This window comes from Alligator sinensis, unplaced genomic scaffold (genome assembly GCF_000455745.1).
Source record: "Alligator sinensis unplaced genomic scaffold, ASM45574v1 scaffold240_1, whole genome shotgun sequence".
Taxonomy (NCBI): domain Eukaryota; kingdom Metazoa; phylum Chordata; order Crocodylia; family Alligatoridae; genus Alligator; species Alligator sinensis.
The window spans coordinates 2,611,440-2,634,043 of NW_005841902.1; the positions used below are offsets into that span (position 1 = coordinate 2,611,440).

General features: G+C 43.2%; 1 long non-coding RNA gene across 1 annotated transcript; it reads right to left on the minus strand.

Moving 5' to 3' along the window:
- Positions 1 to 13,151: 13,151 nt before the first annotated feature.
- Positions 13,152 to 15,332, minus strand: LOC112549386. The gene is made up of 3 exons (XR_003092790.1): positions 15,281 to 15,332; positions 14,733 to 14,809; positions 13,152 to 13,480 (listed from the first exon to the last, which is right to left on the minus strand). It is a non-coding gene; the product is annotated as an uncharacterized LOC112549386 (long non-coding RNA).
- Between the last annotated feature and the right edge of the window lie 7,272 nt (positions 15,333 to 22,604).

Genomic DNA, 22,604 nt, shown 5'->3' on the forward strand with positions numbered 1-22,604 from the left:
CCCCCCCCCCTGAAATCACCAGCTCCTGCAGCAGCCTCAGGGCTTCAGAGGGCTCATGGAAGAGCCCCCCACATGGCATAGGGCAGCCGGGGGCAGCAGGGATTGCCCCTGCCAGGTAGGAACTGATGAGTCTGGGGGTTTTTTGGGTTTTTTTTCCTTAAAGGGCCGGAGCTGTGGTGGGCAGGGCAGCCATGAGGGGCATGGTCCTCAGTGGGGTGGGGGACTCGTGCAGAGCCCCCCATGCAGCATGGGGCAGTGGGGATCGCCCCGCCCAACAGCACCTGGCGAGTTGGAGCTTTTTTTTTTTTTTCAAAGTGCTGGGGATGGGCCTATGTGATTCGCAGATGCCTGAATTGATTCAAGACAGTGATTCAAATCACTGAATCGAATCACTGTCTCCCGAATTGGCCGAATCCAAATTGAATACAAGCTGCTTCGCACAGACCTACCTGCCTTCTGCAGAGAAGGGCCAGTGGTGTCACACTATCTCCGTTTGTTTACGGTATGAGTTTAAACTAGCTCAGATATACAGATTCAATGCAGGGGCATCCCCAAGGTAAGGCCCAGGTGAGAGCTCTTACCCACCATAAAATCTTTGGCAATGTGGATTCTACAGAGATCATTGGCATGTGAGAGCAGGATATATATTTCATTCCCCGTCCAAACCCACTTTTGTCTTTCCGTGGAACTCACGTATGCCAATTTTGTGCAGGAAGAAGAGGCAGGGAATTTTCACTAACTGAGCACTTTGCTCAGTTTACATACACAATCCTGGAGCTAGTCACTCAAGTTAATGGATACAGACCCTTGTCATGTGATGAAACCTTGACCCATGTCAAGTGACTGGGGCCCAGAAAAAGACGAGACTCTTTCTCTAGAATGCCTTTATCATGCAGACCTCGGCTCTTGTTAAGTCATGTTTCATTTGTCTTGGAGTCCTCCTTCCCTACAGTCTTCAGATCTTCCTTTGTTTATCTGCTGGAGACCTTTATCAGTCTGAAAGAAGCGTCTTTCTTCTGTTACTGAATAACATCACCATGCTGTGAAAGTCCCCACATGTCTACCTGAGCTGCTTTTCAGGTTGGCTCCCTCTTACTTAATAAGGCAGCTCTGTGAACTGCGTGGAATAATTTAAAGTCAGCACATAAAACAGTGTGGCAAAAGATGCTCCATCCACCGTTGATCTCCTTTTCAAAATGTTTTACGGAGGTTCTTCAGCACCAGTAGGTCTATAGCCATCAACTAAATGAAGGAGTGTTGTCTACTGGACCCAAAAGGATGGGACAAAGAAGCACACTCTCCACTCTCTTTGAGAAGCAACGTAAAAAATGCCTTGTATGTTGCCAGAAACAGCATAGCAATAGCATATTCCTGTTCAGCAAAGCACTTACACTGCATAGGGGCCTTAATGAGTCTAATCCAAGGTCTGCCCATGGCTTAGGTCACAATTGTCCTCCTGTAACCAGATCACAATACTTTAATTTTGCGGTGTGCTCCTGTCCTTCAGGGGTTCTAGGTCTGATTGATTATTGCCTAGGGTTGGGCTGGGGCATCCTCTCTTGTGAGGTATTCTCATACCTCAGCAAGAATGCTTGTGCTAGGCATACAGCTATACCCACCAGCTTAACAGGACCTTCACAGCAGGCCCCAAAGGGATAGGGGCTTCCTGAGGCAGAGAAAGTATATCTGAGTTAGGAGGGAACAGGACCAGAATAGATTATGCTCTCTTGTTTCTGCACCTTTGCAGTGGCTCATATAGGTAATTGAAGTAGGCGCTCAAAAGTTAAGGTAGCTTTGTTTTGCCTCTGCCACTTAATGAGTCACTATGGGATAACTACCCACATTTTCCCAGAACACAGCATTGTAAGCTCAGGCAGTGCAGTAGATTTGAATACACAGCAACAATTTACTGGTAAACCTGTTCGTGATATAGCAGTATTATGTGGTGATACTTGTCATATCTTCCGTACCAAAGTGCAATGCTCACATTTCTGTCTGGATGACTTATTTCATATTAATTAAAAGCTAGAAATATAAGACTTCATAAGAGTGAGTGCTTAGTGTGGTATCTACTTTGCAAGAGCCATCTCAAACAGACCTACAGCATTGCTGCCCAGCAGGCTAGTTGGGCCTACTGGGCCCAATTTCGCTTAAAGATATAGCATACCCAAGACCACATCACAACAACACAGTTGTATACATCACTATATTTATTTGCAATCTTTTCTCTTTAATGTGGTAATGACAATTACAATGAACAGTTATGTGGCACTTCAGATCCTCATACCACTTCAAGCTGATACTTAAAACTCTCCTACAACACCTCCAACTTCTTCCAGAACCTGACAGATAATTTTAAACACTATAGTATGTATTCAGACTAAACTGTAAATTTCCTGCAATAGGGACTATGTCTCGTCACATCTCAGTATGGACCGGTGCTCAGTGAAGAACCCTTACAATCACATCTGTTTTCTTAATCTCCCAGAAAAGGAACATGATATGGAGTGTTGAGGCCAATATTTTCAAGAGTGGAGAGACAGGTGGCCACTAATATTAGATGCCAGTGGCCGTGTCTGCACGTGCATTAATGCACTGTTGTTACTGCACATTAACTTTAGTACCTCTAATATTAGGTACTAACTAAATGTGCAGTAACTGGCACTACTGCACAGAAATAGTGGTGGTGGGAGGACCATTTGCATACCTACCCTGTGCTCTACACACTGTGGGGCTGAGGCCTGGGGAGAGGGGGGTAGCGGATCAAGAGTGAGGGGCACTGGCAGGGTCAGGACAGGAGGAAGGGGGGCCTTGAGTCAAAAAAAGGTGGAGAACCACTGCTCCAGGGGACATCAAGGAGACTGTGCATGTTCAGCATCTCTGAGAGGTGGCAGGGGGAGAAGGAGATTTTTTTTCCCCAGTCAGACACCCCAAAACTGATGTTTTGGAAAATGGCTTGCCTTTGCTAGTCACACAATATCTGTCATAAACCCAGAATCAGGGAAACTTGAATGATCTTTGCTCATAGCTGTGTGCTCAGACAGCTGAACTTTGTTGCCTCTTTTGGACATTTAGTTAATGAAAGAGTAAAGTTTGCCGTCTTCCTGGGCAAGCTTGAAAAGGAGAAAAACAATGTCTAGGCAACAGCTTCCTCAGCTGAGTTTTCCTCATACAAGTGTTTAAACATAGCTGGGGTAGTTTTGTAAGCAGCATTTAGAAGTCTTTACAAAGCCTTGTTGGAGAACTCCTCCACTTAAGACATGTGTTCTGCTGTTGTTTTTTTCACTCCACTCAACTATTGAGTTTGCTTTTAAACAGCTTGAACAAATGTTGATCTTAAACACTTAAAAGCCACACTCAAATATAGGGAGGTCTTTCCAGAAGCTGGAGAACATGTAGCATAAATCTCCTTGCTCATTTTCTGTTCCCATGCTCCAGTGGTTGGCCACCTTTTTGATCAGAGCACCAAAAACACCCCAGTCTTGACTTACGCCTCGATTTGACATGCCAGGGGGCAGATGGCGGGGGAGCCACAAGGTGCCCGATCCTCGTTGCTGGTGGTGGGTGCACATGCACCTCCAGGTGGACATTGAGGGAGGGGCCAGCTTCGTGTTCCTCCACCCCCCTCCCTGCCATTCACCCTGAGGTGTGCATGCAGCCGACACCACCATGGAGCTCATGCTGGGGCTCCGGACCCCAGTGCAGCTGTTTGCAGTCTCCCAGCTGCATGCCACAGCTAACTCTGGCTCTGGGCAGTGGCTGCCTGCCACAGGGCCCGGGCCGCTTGCACCCTCCAACCAGCTGGGGCTCCAGGGCCAGAAGCAGCTGCCTGGAGCCTGGGCCAGTTGTGGTGGGCCAAGCAAAATGGCCTCACATGCCAAGCTCTGGCATACGTGCTAGGAGTTGCTGACCCATGCCCTAGTCTGTGTTTATTTTTCAAACGAGGTGTATGGCCTTTCTGCTTATCTAAGGAGACAGGTCCCTATGCTGTTCATTAAGAAAACTAACTGTAAACTTGGACTGATCTTCTCACACAAAACACATCAGAACATTAGACTTCCTAGATCTAGTATAAAGTGAGGATGAATTAAGTAACAAGACTGCTCCTTGTAGCAAGAAACATGCTTAAGATACAAGTATATTCATAGGAATAGATAAACAGCTTACTTGCCAGTTCCTGTTATTTCAAGTGTACCTCTAATGACCTCTAGTGGGTATAGAACAACAGAAAACCACTGGGGCATACACGGTAAAAAAAAAAATCAGCAAATGAGTAAAAAGAAGGTTTTCTACCTTTCACGTGATTATATTTTATGAAGTTTGAGCTTGAAGTAATTCCATCTTGTACAAGTGAGCATTAAAAGTAGTTTGCACACTTGCGCACACACCCACATACACACCATGAGCCTCCCCCTTCCCCTCTACTACTACAACAACAACAACAACAGTAACTTGGAGGTAACCAAAGCCAAGAGGAGGCTATGTCATCACTGTAGAGCTACTGTTGCAGAAAAATCCACCCACTCATTTCCTATTGCTGGAAAAAAAATGAGGTAGTATCATTTATTCAGTGAACAGAATGTGGCCTGCAAAAAAAAAAAAAGTTCTTTGTGAACACAGGCCAGTCTCTATCTAATGTGCCTGTTACCTGGCATTTGATTTTTGTACAAGGGCAGACCAGTAGTATCTGCCCCCAAAAAGAACAACCTGGTCCTTAATTTTTGGTTGGCTACTTCCTTTGGAGCCTGCTGCCAAGTTCTCTGTTGCTTTGGTTGGGTCATCACAGGTGGCTTAGGTGAGACTTTCACAATGACTTGAAGATGTTGAGAGAAGGATTCTTCCAGATCTCCGTTGGGAAGGATATTTCAAAGATTTGGGCTTGCCCATGGACCCTCTGGCTTCCCCTAAAATATATCCAAGGTCTGCCAAACATAATGGGTAAAATACTGACTTGTAGCCATTAAACTCAATGACAGGAGAGGCTGCCTTTGAGACAGCAAGGGCCTGTTCTGCACATAAGGGAGAAACTTGACTTGGAGAACCAGTATAAGTCGCAGAGCATTTGTGCAATCTTTTCTTTCTCTCATCCTGTTTACAAGATTGCTTGTGTGTCTGTTGCTTTGGACACAGACATGCATCTAAATGCATTCTGTCTGCATAGGGATGTGGTAGAACTGACGAATGTCTTTATAATGATAACATGATTTCTTGTTGTAGCAGATGAAACATTCTCCAGTTCTCTTGAAGAGTGACTGGTGTTAACACTGTTTCATATTTAATGCTGTTCTATATAAAATTCTAATGATTTGATTTTTTTGCTTTTGCAGTTAAACCCCGCCCCTGCAATACCTGAGCGACTGCTGCCTGATCTGCAAGGTTAGGTTCTCTTCCTTTCTGGCTGAAAACAGAGCAACAAGTAGAGATATTGAGAGAGAGAGAGAGAGAGAGAGAGAGAGAGAGAGAGAGGGGGGGGGAGAGGGAGAGATCGATCAACAGTTAAGGTGATATATTCAAGCCAGACCCATTTAATTAGGTAAATAGCACTTCTCTGCTCTTCTTTATATTCCTTTAGTGGGCCCATCCACCTCTCATGCTGGCCTCCCTCTCATTATTTGTTTTATATAAATAATAAAGGTCTAGACCAGCACCCCTTTGTACCAGACCCTGGAGAAAGAAATAAACAATTTCTGTGCATCCTTTCCACAGATTTTTCATGACTTTAGGAGGTGCAGCTTCAGCTGATTCAGTGCAGAGGCAGAAGCATAAATGATGATAATTTTCATGAGTATGACAGCTGCCATCATAGGACTTCAACAAGCTTGACAGACACTAATTAAATTCAATCTTGCAACATCCTTTTGAGACAAGGAAGTGTTATGATATCATTACACAGATGAGGAGGCTGAGTCAAAACAGGCTTAGTGACTTGACCAAAGCTGCAGGCATTTTCTATGAGTTGGGAAAGGAATACAAACTCTTTTGACTCCCGACCTTGTGCTTTAACTGCAAACTCTCATCCTTCTTCCCTAGAGGAATAGAAGTCAGCAGCAGAGTTATAATCAATCAATAGAGGGTTGGTTTGGGTTTTTTTCAACCAACCCCTCTGCCCAGCACCTTCCCCTTTCCCAAATAAAGCCTGTTGGCTTGACTGGCTCCTGCTGGCAAAGGAAGAAACCAATTGCAATTTCTAATATTGCCAGGACTACTGTGAATCAGGAAGATCCACTTCCACATGAGGACAGGGATATCTACCACAGCCCCCTTCTACAAATGAATTATGTTGGGAAGTAGAGGAAGCCCTTTGGCTTAAAGCTATTCAGGAGGGGCTATATCAATACATTTCATAAAAGTTGTGGCCAACACTTGCATGTTTTGGGGTACTTGCTTCCAATGGACCTGCAAATACAAGATGCTGTGTCTTGGTTTGCCCTTGTAAACTAGGTTACCTCTACAAAACCATTATAATCCAAGATTGTATTTGAAAGTTGATGGAAATTTTTATGATTGGAGTTGCATGTTGTCAGCATATATTTGTGTTGAAGTTGAATTTTTTCACAGAGATATAGTGTCTTTGTTGGATAAGTTTTAGGTTCCTAGGTGGAGGGTTGGGGTGGGGTTAGGAATACAACTCTTTCCAAGTGGCTATAACTGAGATATGGTCACGTGAATGAGAATAATCTGAGACAAAGAAACTGGCTCAGAATCAGGAAGAACAGGGATTTGAACTTGGGTCTTTCACATGCCAAGCGACCTGGTCAGGTTATACATATGCGCACACACATGCACTTTTGACATAATTCCCTTGATGAAAATGTTCAAAGAGTTTTGTTTTACTGCAAATAAAAAAAAGACAAGTGTGAAACACCTTGGAAGTTGTTGCAAAAAAATGTTTTTGTGGTCAGGTCTACTGAATCTATTCCTGCAAGGGCAAGCCTCTGCAAGAAGAAAGTGTCAACATAATTCAAATTTGACATTCAACTGCCAACAGCTTCCAGGCTAAAAAACATGGGTGATGGCAGTTGAAATGCTTCCAGTGTGACAGCAAGCCAGAAGAACACCTGCCCATTCCTCTCTGCTGCCAAACATACGGTTATGTTAGCTGTCAAACTTGTATGTCTGTTTATACCACCAATTTCTCAGTAATCTTAGTAATGCTTACTTTTCTAGAAGAGTTTAGATAAAACAAAGCCCCCCACTTACAGCTGTTATTGGAAAGAAATGGACAGAGCACTGGTGACTCTAGTGAAATTGTTTTGTTTTAGTGGCTTCTTCCCCAGAAGCGTCACTCTCAGTCAATCCCCTTACAGTCACAGGGAGTTGAGGTCACTGAATAACCTGATGGTACTGAGGATGGTGAGGATAGTAAATTATGTGCAGTGTTATTCTTAAACTGCATAAACTTCTGTGCTGATCTTGATCAACAGAACAAAGTAGTCTCTCATATGAAAGGATGTTGTAGGAAGAGTTTATCCACCTTGATAGGGACACTGGGATGATGAAGAGTCTCTCTCCCTTAAATTATTTCCCCCTGTACCTACTCCCTCCCCACTCCTCCTCACCTAAACAACAATACATTTATTTTGCTTTGGTGTTAACCCCGGATGAGCCTACCCCTATTCAATTTTATGGGTTAGAGGCAGAAAGGCTCTTTCCTAGTCCTATGGTTTGGGGTCTAGATTAGATTAAACAGCTGGAAGGAAGAGCTATTTTTTCCTGCTCAGGTTTGGAGGCAACCGGATGCCAGCCAGTTCATAAAATCAGTTGTTTTTTCCCCCACACCAAGAACTCAAGCCTTATATCTGTTTGACTTTGCTCTCAAACTTAAAATCCCCTGCATCTGAGTAACTACTGGTCAACAGTTACTAGTAGGTAATGCCAATAAGTTTAGGAAGACAGACGAGATCCTATAAGCAACTCACACTAAAAGTCTCTTTCTTCCTCTTTTTTCTTCTTTCCCTGCCACTTTCAAACTCCTCCTGCATTTTTATTTTGTCTTTTGTTTAAACTTTTAGAGTTTTTCTGTTGTCCTTTTCAGTATTTTAGTAGGTCAGGGTAGCACCTTAGAGGCTAACTCACCCAGAAATACATGAGTTTTCATAGGTGCTGTGTGAATGGTACCACCCTGCCCTGCATTCTGCCTGACTTCAGACTAACACGGCTAACTCTCTCTCATTTTACTAGTTTACATCTCCATCTTTGAAGGCCCTCTGTTGCGGGCAGTCCTTTTCCACATAACGACAAGAGCCAGAGAGCAAGACATGCTGTTCCTAGCCACTGCTGGCCAGAGAAAGAACACAAGGAGAAACTGAATGTGATCCTACCACTACATCATGCCCATGGCAACACGGGCCATTTAGCAGTAGCGTGATTTTTTAATACAGCTCTAACAAACATTTTAATTGATTCAAACATTAGCAAGAGGAAGGACATCCTTGCAATTAATCATGTGTCATCAGAAATCTAGGAGGTTAGGGTAGGCTGTTAATAACCCGAGTGCCACACACCCTGTTTTGCAGACAATAGCAGAGTAAGGGCAAGTTGAGAAGCTCTTGGTATTAGTTATCATGATACGGCTAGATTAAGGAAATCTGGAAACTATTTTACACTGGGGGTTTGGACTAGTGTAATTATGTGGAGAAGTCCTTAGGCAGAAGCCTTATCTATACCAGGCTGTTTCCAGAGGTTCCAGCAGCAGGTGCACAACTACATGACTCATCTTCATCAGCCCTGCCAGGCCACAAAGTGCGTCCTGGGTAGGCTAGTTGTTAAAAAGCATTCAGCAGAATCCACCTTTTGTTCAGAGAGCCCTGAAGGCAGAAATGAGGGTTTCTGCTATCATAGGGAAGTAGAGAAAGTTGAGAGTTGCATTCATACTTCTGCTGGCAAAACTATGTAGTATAGACCAGGCTATATATAGGGTGCCCCAAAATGACAGATATAACTACTAAGAGAGATGTAAATGAGTTACAGATACCATGAAATTGGAGACTGTCAGGGATGTTGACTGTCCAGCTATAGGAAGGGCAGCTGAGGAAAAGAACTATTTCTGGATATCACAGGAGGAAAAAGTCAACAGCAGCTGCAAAATTAAAAATGAGATTCAGCCTACCAGAGTTATAGCAACTGGGCAATTATTTGAAGACAATATATTTAAATCTTTTGAAGAAAACAATATACCACAATAGACATTAAAATTCTGTTTCCCCACTCCCAGCAATCAAGGCATTTTTCAACACATCATCAAAGAAAAGTAAATCTCAGGAGAAATGTGACAGAATTCAAGAAGATATTGGTCATATCTATGAAACATACAGGCCTATTGTCTGTGTCATATAAAAGGAATTTTAAATTGCCATGTAGAGGACAAAAAATTGTTTATGATTAATGGACATAAATCACATACATTAAATCTCAGCTATACACACAGGCTGAACAGAAGGCCAGCACACATGGTATACTTTATAATATATGAGATGTTACTTTCCTCTTACAAATGCTTACCTTTAATGCACACTGAATGAGAAATTGGTGATGAAGAACGGGAAACAATCTGGAAAAATGGTCCTCACATATCCACTTGCATGACAATATACAGAAAGTTATTTGAAAAAAAAATCTATAAAAAGTTATTTGAAAAAAGTGGGAGATTTGCTAAGGGAAACAACAGAATACCAGCTATCAGACCACTCCTTACTGTTTATAATGAACCTTCCTGAGAAGTCATAGGGAATTGCTCACTCATTTTTTAGAGTTGCAAGAATTACAATTCCAGTTGTTGCTAGAATTAAAATGACACTCCTAAAACCATTGAGGCTAGGGACTAAGGGCATTTATACATATACTTTTTTGTGCTGTGACACGCCGGAGATCCAGTATATTGGAGCAGACTCGGAAGTGAATGATAAGCAACCCAGCAGAGTCCTGCTGCTGTGATTGTGGACTGCAAATCCCAAAGACCTCAGGGGCAGCAGGAAAAGGAAGCAAACACACAGCTCATGCTGGCTATGTGCCAGATCCGTGCTCTAGTGTCCCCTGGCTTCTGGCCTGAACCATTGCAGGCATGTGGCTCCATTTCCTGAATCAAAAATGAATGTTTATCCAGTTATTTCTCAGTTTAATCTCTGCATTTCAAACTATCTTGCAAAGACTGAATCGATTTAGCCTCAGGCTTTTTGACTATCTTAGCCTGAAGGGTTTCATAAAGTTTAGTAATGAAAAGGTATCTTATGAAGTCATTGTTCTATGGAGAAAAAAGATGCTTGCTTTGAAAACTGGTGGAATATTTTAGATTTAGAATATGATGAAAAATAATCTCCTGCCTCCAAGACAAAGTCTGAGAAACTTGTTTTGAATACTGAAGGAGAGTACAAGTTCTATGAGCAAAGTTAAGAATAAATTTGTAGTGCATTCAAAAATCTGGAAGCAGAGATGCATAGATTAGTGAGCCTTGTATTATAGTCAGAGTACTGAGGAAAAAGAGGAAGGTGAATCACAAAGCAGGTTAACACACAGAGAGAAAGAAACACAGAAGCTTGATATGGAGTATGAAATGTTAATGAAATTTTGTGGACAGAAAGGAAGGGAAGAGAAGTGGGTAAGACTTAGTGGACATTGTCTCATTTGTGGACATTGACTTAGGCTAAGGGAGCACTATTGATGGAAGATAAATATTTGTCTTTATGCACACCTTAGGGGACTGGCTGAATCTTTAAATGGTAAATTTGTTACCTAATAAATTGGATTAATTAATAAAGTTAAAAAATAAGATCCAATTTTCCACCTGGTCAAGTTGGTACTGTATTATTATCAAACCTTACTAGTTAGTACAAAAAAATCCAGGGACTCTCATCCCAGCAAACAATTTGTATTACTCTTTAGCTGAACTGAAAAAGGTTTGGGCACAATCATTTCTTAGTTTCCAGACTAAGTACTCTAGCCTCAAGGCACCCCTTGGAAAATGCCAGCTTTGAGTTGTAAAATTATTTTTTGACTACAGAAAAAATAACCCTTCTGTTACAAAAAACTCAGAAAGACCACAACAGGTCAGAGTGGTTTTGACACTCTGGACTCCTATTTGAAATCTCTGGGCTTATCTTGTGAATCATGTGTAGGGGTTATGCACACTTAACAGTGCTAATATTGCATAGCATCCTATGGCACCCCAGTGCTGCAGAACCCTGGTTGGGAATCACTGCTCTAGACTATTGACCACTGTCAAGCACGCTTACTACCCCACCCCTCACACAACTTCAATTAAAAAAATTAAAAATTGCTAATCACTTATAAAATAAATGGCCTTCCTCAGGCTGCACACATGCACGCACTCACCCACCCATCATTAAGCTTTGTTCGAATAACTCACCTTTCAAAATTCACTTCACCTGGAAAAAGCTGGAGCAACTGAGTTGTATGCAGATGACAGGTGTCAGCAAATGTGCATGCTGGTAAAATTAATCCCAGTTTAGTGCTGGGGGGAGAGATGCATCTTCTATAAAACACTGCTACAATCCTCTACAAGCCTCAGCTCCTCCATGCCAGCTATGTCCACAGAATTATGGATTGTGCTTTCATCTCTAGCACAACTCAACTGTGGCATTGAAGTCCTATAATGGATCTATGCAAAGTTAATTTTAATCTGAATATAGAATCTCCACACTGAGTTACACTTAATGGCTGTGTCCAGACGAGCGCGGTCGTGTGGTATGTGGCACTGCCAACACGTCTGTGGCACCACATACCACACATTTAGATGTTCTCTGTGCTGCAAGGGAGCATTGCCCCTCCATGCACTGCTCTGCTTTTTATTCTGTGGGTTTTTTTGACTCCTGGATATCCTGTGGAAAATGAAAAAAGCAGAGCTGGGCCACCCAGAGTTGCACTGCGGCTGCTGGCCAGGCTCCATGGCAAATCACCACTGCTGCAGGCCTGGGAGGCCCCCAGGACTGCAGGTAAGGCTGCTGGGACCAGCCCAGTGCTGGCCCCAGCCTCCCCTACTCCACCCGGTGTAACTTGCTGTGCACCAAAGTGCATGTGCCATGGGTGTTCCCTGGGGACAAGTAGTGGTGGCACACCTTGTGCTGCTGCTACTTGTCTCTGGGGAACCAAACATCCACGCTCATCTGGATGTGCCCAGTTTGTTTAAATTCACTAGACTTTACATAACCCTTCCTAAGGGATAAGGGTTTTTATTCATGTAGTAGCATGCAATAGTCCCATTCTTGGATCACAGAGTCTTTTTGTAATGGGAGCGGTACTAGTATATAAAAAAAAAAAGAACTGGTCCTCACTCCAAGGTCCAAGGAGCTGTTGCCGCCTACAGATTAACAATGAACAGAGAAGGAAATCTAGCTGTTACACAAGAGTTTTGAAACACATTTTTCTGAGAGCGGAAACAATTTCCATGTGTTTTTCCTTAGCAGTCAAAGTAAAACTTCAAGGCAGCCTATTTCAGTCATTTCCAAGCATACAACATTGCTGGAGGAGGTTAAGATTTTCTTTCGGGAAATACTTTCTCTAAAGAAGTTTCAGTGTAAGGCTACCCTGGTTAATAGAGAACTGAGATGGATGTGGTAGATATTGATGAAAGCAACTAGCTGAAGCTGCTGTTACTGTATAACAGGTTTTGCTGCTCTATACAAAGGTGCTTTGCAGGAAATGATGGACATTGGGGTATCCTTTGATTCATGGGACAAAGGAATGAGATTACAGAGATACATGGGGATGTAGAACCTGGCCTTGGGGGTATTATTCTCTTACTTCTTGTTCAGCTTCATCCTGTGTTCACAGCTTGAATGTGAAGGATGCTTTAAAATCAGCCTATCTACACTATAAGACATGTAAGTGGTAAGTCCTATCTTACAACCTGGCTTTAATTCTAGTTCCAAGGAGGCCTCATCAATAGTACAGAACTGAATTGTGTTGGAACCAGGTCCCTGGACAGGGTATAATAGATAGTAGTAGTAGGTCCCATCCTGGTAAGGATTCTGCATTTGGCTGCCTTGTTGCAGCTGGTATTTTCAGTCTCTCTGCTCTGTCCTCTTGCCCTGTTCAAAGCGTGGTTTGCTTTCTTCAGCAGACTGAAATCCTGTTGGCATACAGTGGGTGATGTAGATGACTCAGGGACAGAAACAATGCCAAAGCAGGGAAGACAGGCCCAGAAATGGTATTGAGAAATAAAGTAACATGAAAGACAAGGAAAGGTCAATGACAGATTTTATTCTTCTTATTTTTTTTTTCCCCACAGTGGAATGGAGAAAGGAAGCCAGAATTTCTTTTCCCCCTCTGTGGATTTGCAGGGACAACAAGTTTCCTAGGAATCCTTCTTGGCAATAGGTCCTTGAAATAATGTTGCTGTCAACGTTAGTGGGGGAGCTTGTCTCAGAATAAGTGCTTCCTGTTGTAACATTAACCAAGATAAAGTACTCTGGGAGAGATGTTCTTCCGTTTCCTGTTAAGGTGGATGAGCACTTGTGCATAGGACCTGTGAGATGAATGGAATGCGGGGAGACAATCAGCCAAGACATGAGTGAACTATTTGTTCCCCACATCTGCCCTGTAAATACCATCCACCAAAACACCACCACTCAGACTACACCCAACACCTCAAGCTTTGCTTTCATTTTACTTTAAAGCAGTGATTCTCAATGAGGGCACTCTGGCCTGCCATGAGATCCTTTGAAGGCTGTAGAGAGGTTTGAAGAGATAAGGGCAGGTTCTGTTCCTGCCTGACCATTCCCCTTTCCCACTACCCAACTCCCCTACAAGGAGGTAAGCACTGTGTTACTTTTTTGAAATGGGGTGCCACTCAATTCACAGATGTTATAGAGCAATGCCTTGAGCAAATTAAACAAACAGCGATGAGCTCTGTGTAGGGCAGTTCCTCACTAGGCACATAGGGATTAGTAACCTGAACTTCAAAGAAAGGGGATTTCTCACCCGCAAGGGTGGAGGCATAACTGGATGCTTGAGTGCCTTTGGAGACAATGTTGCTCTCCCCCTTTGTTCTTCTATTGCCCAAGAAAGATTTTATTTTTATACCAGGTATCCATGTTGTAGCTGTATTGGTCTAGAGGAAAAGGCAATCCGGACTCGTAGTAGAGAGGATATTGTTTATTAGACCAACAAGATTTTTGCAAAAAAAAATCTTTAATTGCAAGCTTTTGGGCACAAAATACCCTTCATCAGGCATCGGAGAAAAGAATGTAAAAGTTCTCCTGGGTAGTTTTTAAAAATAACATATTTGTTATTTTTATGCCTGCATTTTGATTGCTTTGACACATTAGAACTTGTTCATTCAGACCTGTATGCATGTTCTCGCTGAAGTGATGGTTACTCTTTGTCATTGCTTTTAAACAGGAAAATGCTCCTGCAATTCACAGATGCTGCATCCTCCTGCATTCCCTACTGTACTCCATTCCCAAAGAGGAACAGGTGCAAACAATATTCCTTCTGCTTACAAGCAGCTGGGAGGGTACGTCGCAGCCTGGGCCATGGTAATTTGGCTGCAGTGATCTACACATTCCAGGTTCAGCTACTCTACTCTAGCAACCATAGGCTACAAAACGCCACCATTACATACATCTTAATACATTCATGGTTTCATAGTTTCTAGGGTCGGAAGGGACCTGAGCAAATCATCAAGTCCAATGCCCTGCCCTGGGCAGGAACGAGTGGTGGGATTCCTAGCTGCGCCAAAAGGTTCAGCTCACCTCTTACGAGTTCAAGATGCTTACCCATGGTGGGCGCTACCATCACTCCAAGAATGCCAAATCAGAGTCATTGTTCTTGAGATCCAGACCATCATGGTGCCCTGGGGACAAAAGCAGGAGTCACATCTGTATCAGTCCTGAAACTCAACAAGTGCCTTTGAACTTCTCTTTGAGAGAGATCAGCATGGGCATGGATTGAACTAAATTCAGGACAAAATTAAAAGACATTTCCTTTTGCCTTTTCTTTTCTTTCATGAGTCCTGAAAGAGGATGACTGCTCTCAGCTGTTGAAGTAAGAGAGTGTCAAGGTGACTCAATTCAGCATCTTACAGGACTAAAATCCATGAGTTGCCAAGCCAGTGCACCTGCACTGAAGTGCTGGTGATTTTTAATGACCACAAAACACACAACCAACCCCTACATACTTTGCTTCGGCCTAAAAATTGCCTTACCAAAATTATAGAGCACCATAACTATAATTGCTTCCACAGTGCATCTGTCCTGTTCCTTTTTTATTATTATTATTTAAAATGTCCTCCTCACCAGTATTATTGTATTAATTTCTTCCTCACCTTTGCAAGTCTAGCTTTGCTGACTGTTAGGGTGCGAGGTTCTGTAATGCAGCATCTAGCAAGAACAAGTAGCCCAAATGTGACAACACACAGTGACTCAGAGGATGTCACACACATTCTTCTTGAATAGCATCAGCACAATCTAAAACCTGGCTTCAGATTTTTCCCGTTTCTCTAAACATTTACAGAAACCAAATGTTTAGAAGGTCACACCCTTTAAACACGTGCTGGATTTCCATGGCAACCCCTCGTCCATTCTTATTCATGCAAACACTGCAAAGGGGACTTCAGCAGAATATAACTGATCAGTGAAACACAGCAAAAACATAGGGAATGCTCTCATATACATGCAGTCCAATTCTGCTGGGAATATAACATCTACATCAGCATGTTGGGTAACAGGTTTAACAGAGTGCTCTCTCCTTGTTCCCCTGTACAGAGACAATACACTATACCACTTACTACAGATAATTCCTGTCTCATTTCTCTAGGCATGGGTGTTATGGACAAAAAAAGTCTCACTCTTATCTCCCTACATCAGCTAATTCTGGTTGGGTTTGGAGAGAGTATTCAAGTCGTTCCATCTCACAGACTAATACCAGCTTTTTTGCATCACAGCTGTACTGCAGGAGCCGTAGAGTGGTAGCATGGCCCAGGGCTCTTGTCAGGATGACCGAGTTCTGCCCCCTCCCAGCTGTGGTTTGAAGGCACAGTCTCAGCAATTGAACTGGGTGTCAGATTGATGAATGAGCTTGAAATGTGCATGTTTAAGACTTAGGATACTTAGAAACTCTGTGCGACTGCAAATTGGTAAATGCCCCTGCAAGCTTGTCCTCAGCACCAGCAGGCCCTGGAAGATCCAGAGTTCGAGGTTACATTAAGCGTCTGATCCACTAAACACTTCCCCCACTTTCTTTTACGTACGTTAGATTTCCTTTAATATCCTCTCAACTTTTCAACACTTCATAATAAAGGCCAGCTCTGGCAAAGCTGAAACAGCACTTTGATGAAAATCGAGGGGAAAGGAAATCTAGGGAAATCGTGTTACATACATCCAGTACCTTATTATGAAAAAGTCCGAAAGGATTTTACCAACAGTAATAACTTCACCCAGAGTGAAACATGGCATGGAGTATTAGAACAGAGAACAATGCACACTTGGGAAAATGCCTGCCATTCTATAGCACAGGATCTCAAAATCCTTTATAAGTGTCCATTCATTAAGTTTTTTACATACTACATGAAACATTACCTGTAATTTAGAGATTAAGAGCAACAAACCACAAGCCAGGGGAGTTAAAAGTGAAATCTTGCCCTCACTGAAGTCAGTGGCAAACTCTAGTGGAGTTTAACAAGGCTGAGATTTCACTCCAACTTTTCAAAAGGCAGCTCTCGATTGCAGACAGCATGAAGCCACAGAAGTTGACAGGTTGCATGTTTGGCAGGGGGGTGGTCAGTGCCTGTAAGTGTTTCAGCCTGGTCTGCAAAAAAGGGAAGCTGAACAGCAGATACTATAAAGTTCTCACCTTTCTGATATTCCAGTGATTATGTCCCAAGCCTGTGACATGTAGGAATGTAACTCATCTTCTGGCTCCCTGTCCTTTAACAGCCAGACCAGACTCGCATACATTCAATTCAACTGTATACACAGGAAGCACAGAAGGCTGGCGCACACAGTACATTGTATTATACATAACATGTCATTTTCATCCTACATATGCTTACCTTTAATGCTCACTAGTCCAGAGTACATGTAGTAAGTAGCTCAAAGTACTCTTTTAAAAGCACAAGCACTACATGTTTGCACAGCACCAAAGGATAAAGTAGATGGATACAAATATGCTGGAATTTAATCTTGTTAATTATGACTACAACTGTAGCTCTAGTGGTGACTGGAAGCAGTGAGCTAACCTGCAGTGTGATACAATTAAAGGCAGGATGGGCCATTAGTTGCCAAGCACGTTCTGTCCTATGCATTTGACAGTGCGCCAAAAGACTGGGTTTTGATATATTTCTTTGCCGAAGAAATGTATTGAATGATAGAGCGGAGCAAGTCAAGCATCCAGCATCAACTGTTATAATATTTAAAAGCTGTTTTCATAGTTACCCATTCTATCCTGATAAAATACTGTAACCAGGCAGGTGTCATGTTCCTTGCACAAAACAAAGTACTGTAGCATTGGAAATGCTTGCAGTTTTAAAGACCAAGACTGACACCAGGACTGATCCTGCAGACTTGCTGCATTTTGAGCATAGATAAAAAACCTGGTTTAAGAACCTGGAGAAACCATCTAACCTGACCCCTGCCTGGCATGGCAGCAAGGAAGGAAATTTGCTCCTGTTGGGGCTTTGAGAGAGGAACTAAATGACCAGGGGTTGGCAACCTACGGCCCATGGGCTGGATCTGGTCTGTGGACATGGGGCTTTGGCAGCAGTTGGTTTCCTGTGCCCCCACAGGAAAAAAAGTGGCAGTGGCTGCATCCTAGTGCTTGCCTTTCTGCTTGCCCCTGACCTGAACAGGGTCAATCTGGCCCATGGCCTAAACAACTGAATTCACACTCCCACCTTGTGGGAAGGCTGTGAAACCTGTACAGTCTTTCAAGGGCTGTCTCCCTCCTTTTGCATTTCCTGATCTTTCACTGAAAGCGTGTGAAGATTTATCTTCTGGCATAGGATTTCTTTTCAAGCTCATGCACATTGCTACAACAGGGAGCAGTTCCAACTCCAGTGGAGTCAGTGGCTGATCTCCTACAGGGAGGAGTAAGATTTTCATACAAGACACCGAGTACCATAAAGTACTCCTGGGTCAGCTAGTGTATAAGCACAAATGCAGCTAGTTCAAGAACATCCTGTATAGCACTGCTGCAGGGCCTAGCAGAAATGTTGCCAAAATACGGCTATAATCAGAAAAAGGAAGTTCCCCCACCTCCCTAACATATTTACCTTCTTGCATATTTACATGATTAATATTAATACACAATGCCAAAATCCTCATGCCTTCATTAACCAAACCTTTAAATAGTAAGTATGACTGGTGTGAGGCTTAGCTTTGACTAAACCATGTTGCAAGCTCTGGAAGTTGTCTTTTATTGCCATTATTCTCTTTCAAAATAAAATGAAAAATTGGGCTATCCTGCTTTCCTGCAGGGTTGTGATTTAGAAACACAAAAAATCTGCTCCCCAGTTAGAATTAATTATGAGGAATAAAAGTATCCTTGTGAGGTACTTTAATACCCACCTTTATCTGCTCCATTGGCAGGATGCCAGCATATACAACTGGGATATTTTAGCATGCAAACAACACTCATTTTATAATTTAAGCTGCACTTTTTGATCTTCCCAAATGAGTGATTTGCTTCACTTTTCACAACCTTCCTAGAAATATTTTGTTCTAAAGCTATGCTCTCAGTAGAATTTATGTAAGCTCTTTTAGTTGAATGGAATTACTGGATCAGTAAGGGATACAGTGAAGTGTGTTGCTCCGTCTCTGACTGCACATCCTTACAACATACAGCTCACAATTTCCAATAAATTCGTAACAATCCTTTAAAGCAGGCGTATGCAACCTTTTCTGGCTGTGGACTGGAATGAGCCACCTCAGTTAGAAACGGGAAGGTGGTGCTAGGACCCAGCTGCAGCCAGCTCTTGTCCCTGTGGTGGCACAGAGGGAGCACTCTCAGTCAAAGCTCCCTGCTGCAGAATGTCACTGAAAACCCATGTCTATTGGTTGGATCTGGCTCGTGGGCCCTAGGTTGCCCACTCCTGCTTTGAAGTGCTCTTGTCAGGGTAGTTTCTGGATTATTTTGAATAATTTGAATAGATTTTGAATATCTCAGGATAGTTTATAAGTTAGCTCCACTGGAACATGAATTCTTCCTTAGCAATAGGAATGTGAATTTTCCCTTAGCAGTTCACAAGTAGGGTTGTATCAACTGAAAGCTACTTGACACCAATTCTCTTACACATGACTGTGTGTGTATATTAGACACACACACACACACACACACGATAAAAAGAATCTCCAAAGTATAATGAATTTGTACGAGACTGGCAACTTGGGGCTTGGACAAACGTTCAATTGGAGCGGTTCTAAAAGGAGATTGGAGCGGCTGCTCTTATGCTATAACTCAGCATTTTCCACTGCTTGTGGGTTTATGCCTCACTGTAGTAAAGTCAGCCACTTTCACGCCCTGCTACTTTCCACGTCACAGCTGTTCTCCCTTTCCATTGTCCTGGCTCTGCATGTGCTGTGCCCCATGCCCTCCCTGCAAGAGGACACACCTCACACCGTGGGAAACACCCCTCTAACAAGATGAAGCAGACTTGAAGCTGGAGGGATTTTACTACATCTATACCCCTGCATGCTTGCACACCCATTGCAGCACCACCCCTTTTCCTTTTGACATGGCTCCAAGGGAGCGTTCATTCATACCCTTTGTCTACTCTGCAAATAACACAATTTTCAACAAATTATTTTATGCCCAATTCACTAGATTCCTATCGGATATCCAGGAAAACAAGGCCTGATGTCTGGTATTTGTAAAACCCCAAAGAGACAAAGAAAAAGAACAGTGATTTATGCCATGAATGACGCGTGCCTCCTCAGGCGACAATTTTTGCCCCATCTGGTCCTTGAAAGCGCTCTACAGCTGTGACCAAACAGAAGTGCATAACTGCAAAATGCTTTAAAAGGGCTTGATCCCAATGAAGACATTTCAAAACATACTGCCTGCCAGCCTCCAAGTAGAATGGGAGAAGGGAAAGCATGGGCAACTGGTGGCCCCCGAATCTGGGGGGGCACCAGCGGGGCACAACCAGAGAACAGTTCCCCAGCAGTCAGCCAGCATGGCAGCGGCGGAAGTACTGGCACTTCTGCATGCAGCATGGCCACCAGCAGAGCCAATTTTAAGGGGGGCACAAGTGCTCTCTGTGTCCCCTTACCAGTCAGAGTGCTTGCTGTCAGGGGGGTCACTGGCACTCTCAGGGGGGGGCATGTGCCCTACTATGCATCGCCTATGGGAGAAAGGGAGCTCATTTGAGGGGTTCCCCAGCCAGCAATGGGGGTGAGTGAATTGAAGCCCCCTCACCAATGCGGGGTGAAAACCCCCCCAAACTGAACTCCCTCTGTTCACTTTTGCCCCCTCCCCTTCTGAAACAGGGACAGGCTGGGAGGGAGGAGGGGCTGGTGCTAGGGGAAGCTGGCCGCAGGCTGGCAGCCAGCAGCTAGATTCCCACCCCCCTGGAACCACTAGTGAACTTGTGTTTGGTTTGGGGGATTGTTGTAACTCAAGACACTTCCTGCAAAGCGTCCTCAGTTACAGCTAGGAGCTGCACTTCTGTCTGCATTTATACTGTGCAGATTTTAACCATTCCATGAACATTAAAATTAAATCTAATTAAAAAAATGGTCCTAATCCTCAAAACACTGAGCTCACACACACACCAGGGCTGCCTAACCCTTTCAAATATTTTTTGTTTAATATGCAAGTTAAAAGCTAATATTTTCTCCCTATAAATTGACACAATCTACAAATTTGAAGATTCTTCTGTTATAAATCGGAGCAGAACTAAATCAAGAAGCGGAAGAGAGGTTTCCATGGCATTTTGCTGAACCTGTCTGTCCAAAATGCAGCTTCAGAGCAATGAATTATGAATAAATACCTTTATGTCAGTAATATACCACATGATTTGTAAGCAAACAGCTAAGTGCTATCTGGTGACTATGATTCATTTCCATTGCTTTCCTGAACCTACCAACATCTGCTGTAGAAATGACGCAATAAGCAACCCCCCGTTTGGTGCTACTGCTACTTGGAATTTTATCAAAGTGGCTGTGCAGCAAAACATGTTCCCAGATCTGGGGTCAGAGGAAATGAACAACAGACCAAACGACTGGTGAGAAAGAAACGCTCTGTTTCTAGGAAGGCCATTGCTTCAGGAAGATGAAGTATAAGTCCATTAAAAAAACAAAAACAAAAAACCAAACTTTTTCGGGGAAAATATTCTCCTGTGATGGAACAATGAAAAGCTACTTCATATGTAGATGATCTTCCCTTTTAACCTTCACTACCAGCCAGCAGACATGCATGAAAAATATTTCCTCCACAGCAACAGGAGAAACCTCTCGTCTACAAGGTGTGGATTGAGTCAGTGAAATAAGTCACTGACAGTTAAGAGTGCTCTGTACCTTAACACAGGCCTGTCCCATTTCTGAGTGGCCAGGGGCTGTGCAGAAGGTGCCCCTCCAGCTGAACCAAGCTGGTGCCCCCATGCCACATAGGGTCTCTCACTTCTCCCCAAGCTGCCTGGCTATAGGCTCCCTTAGCCCCATGGTCTGCACTGCACCATCCCACCCCCGAGGGGCAGGGGCAGGAAGCAGAAGCCAGAAGAGGGAAGGAGAGCCTAGAGACTTTGGTGGTGGCAACAGATGACGCGGTGTGGGGAGCGTGCTCAGATCACAAGCCTGGGGGTCAGATGCAGCCCATGGACTTTTCTGTTGGACAATTCTACAAAAAAATAATTTTAACAATTAACAGCTAAATCTTAGCTTAGCGCTGTCAAGTACAGCAGATCTATGCTCTTTGTCCTCTCAGAGTTTACAGTGTCAGGCCCCAATCCTGAAAACCTGCTCAACTCCTGATGGTTAGGGACCTAATTAAATTTGTGGTTTTGTTATTTTCACAGAAACTGCAAAAAAGGGCAATCTCTGCAACTGCTGCAAAAAAATGGCATTGGGTGCAATTTCCCATGGAATCGACGCCTCCAAAAATGCTTATGGGAATGCAAAGATTTAGATTTAAATTTAATACTTAGATTTATAATATGGTAATTGTTATGGTATGTCCACAGAATTAGCTAATTATGCAGTCTTACCTCTTGGCCAATCAGTGCGGGGGGGGGACAGGGCTGACAAGGCTCCGCCGCCAATCCGCAAAATGCCTACAAAATTGGTTTTGTATGCTATGAGTGGGCTGCAAAAAATGCTTCATCTCACCGTAATTTAAGTAGGTCCCCAATTATGGGGTAGGAAAGTCCTTTCCCACTGTTACTTGATTCTGAAATATCATCTATGTAGCAAGAGATATAAAACTAGGAGTGGCACTAATAAGGAAGAAGGTTTAGCACAGGCAAGTATCCCAAATTTTTAGAAGTGTGAGCACACAATGATTTTGCTGACCGTTACTGGATGCTCAGTACTTTTGGAAATTGGAACACTTAGGTGCCTGAATATTATTATTTTTTGAACAAACATTCTTACTATGGGCTAAGCTCTCTTTAAATGCTTAAGAAAGATACATTAGTGGTAGAAATGTAGAACAAACAA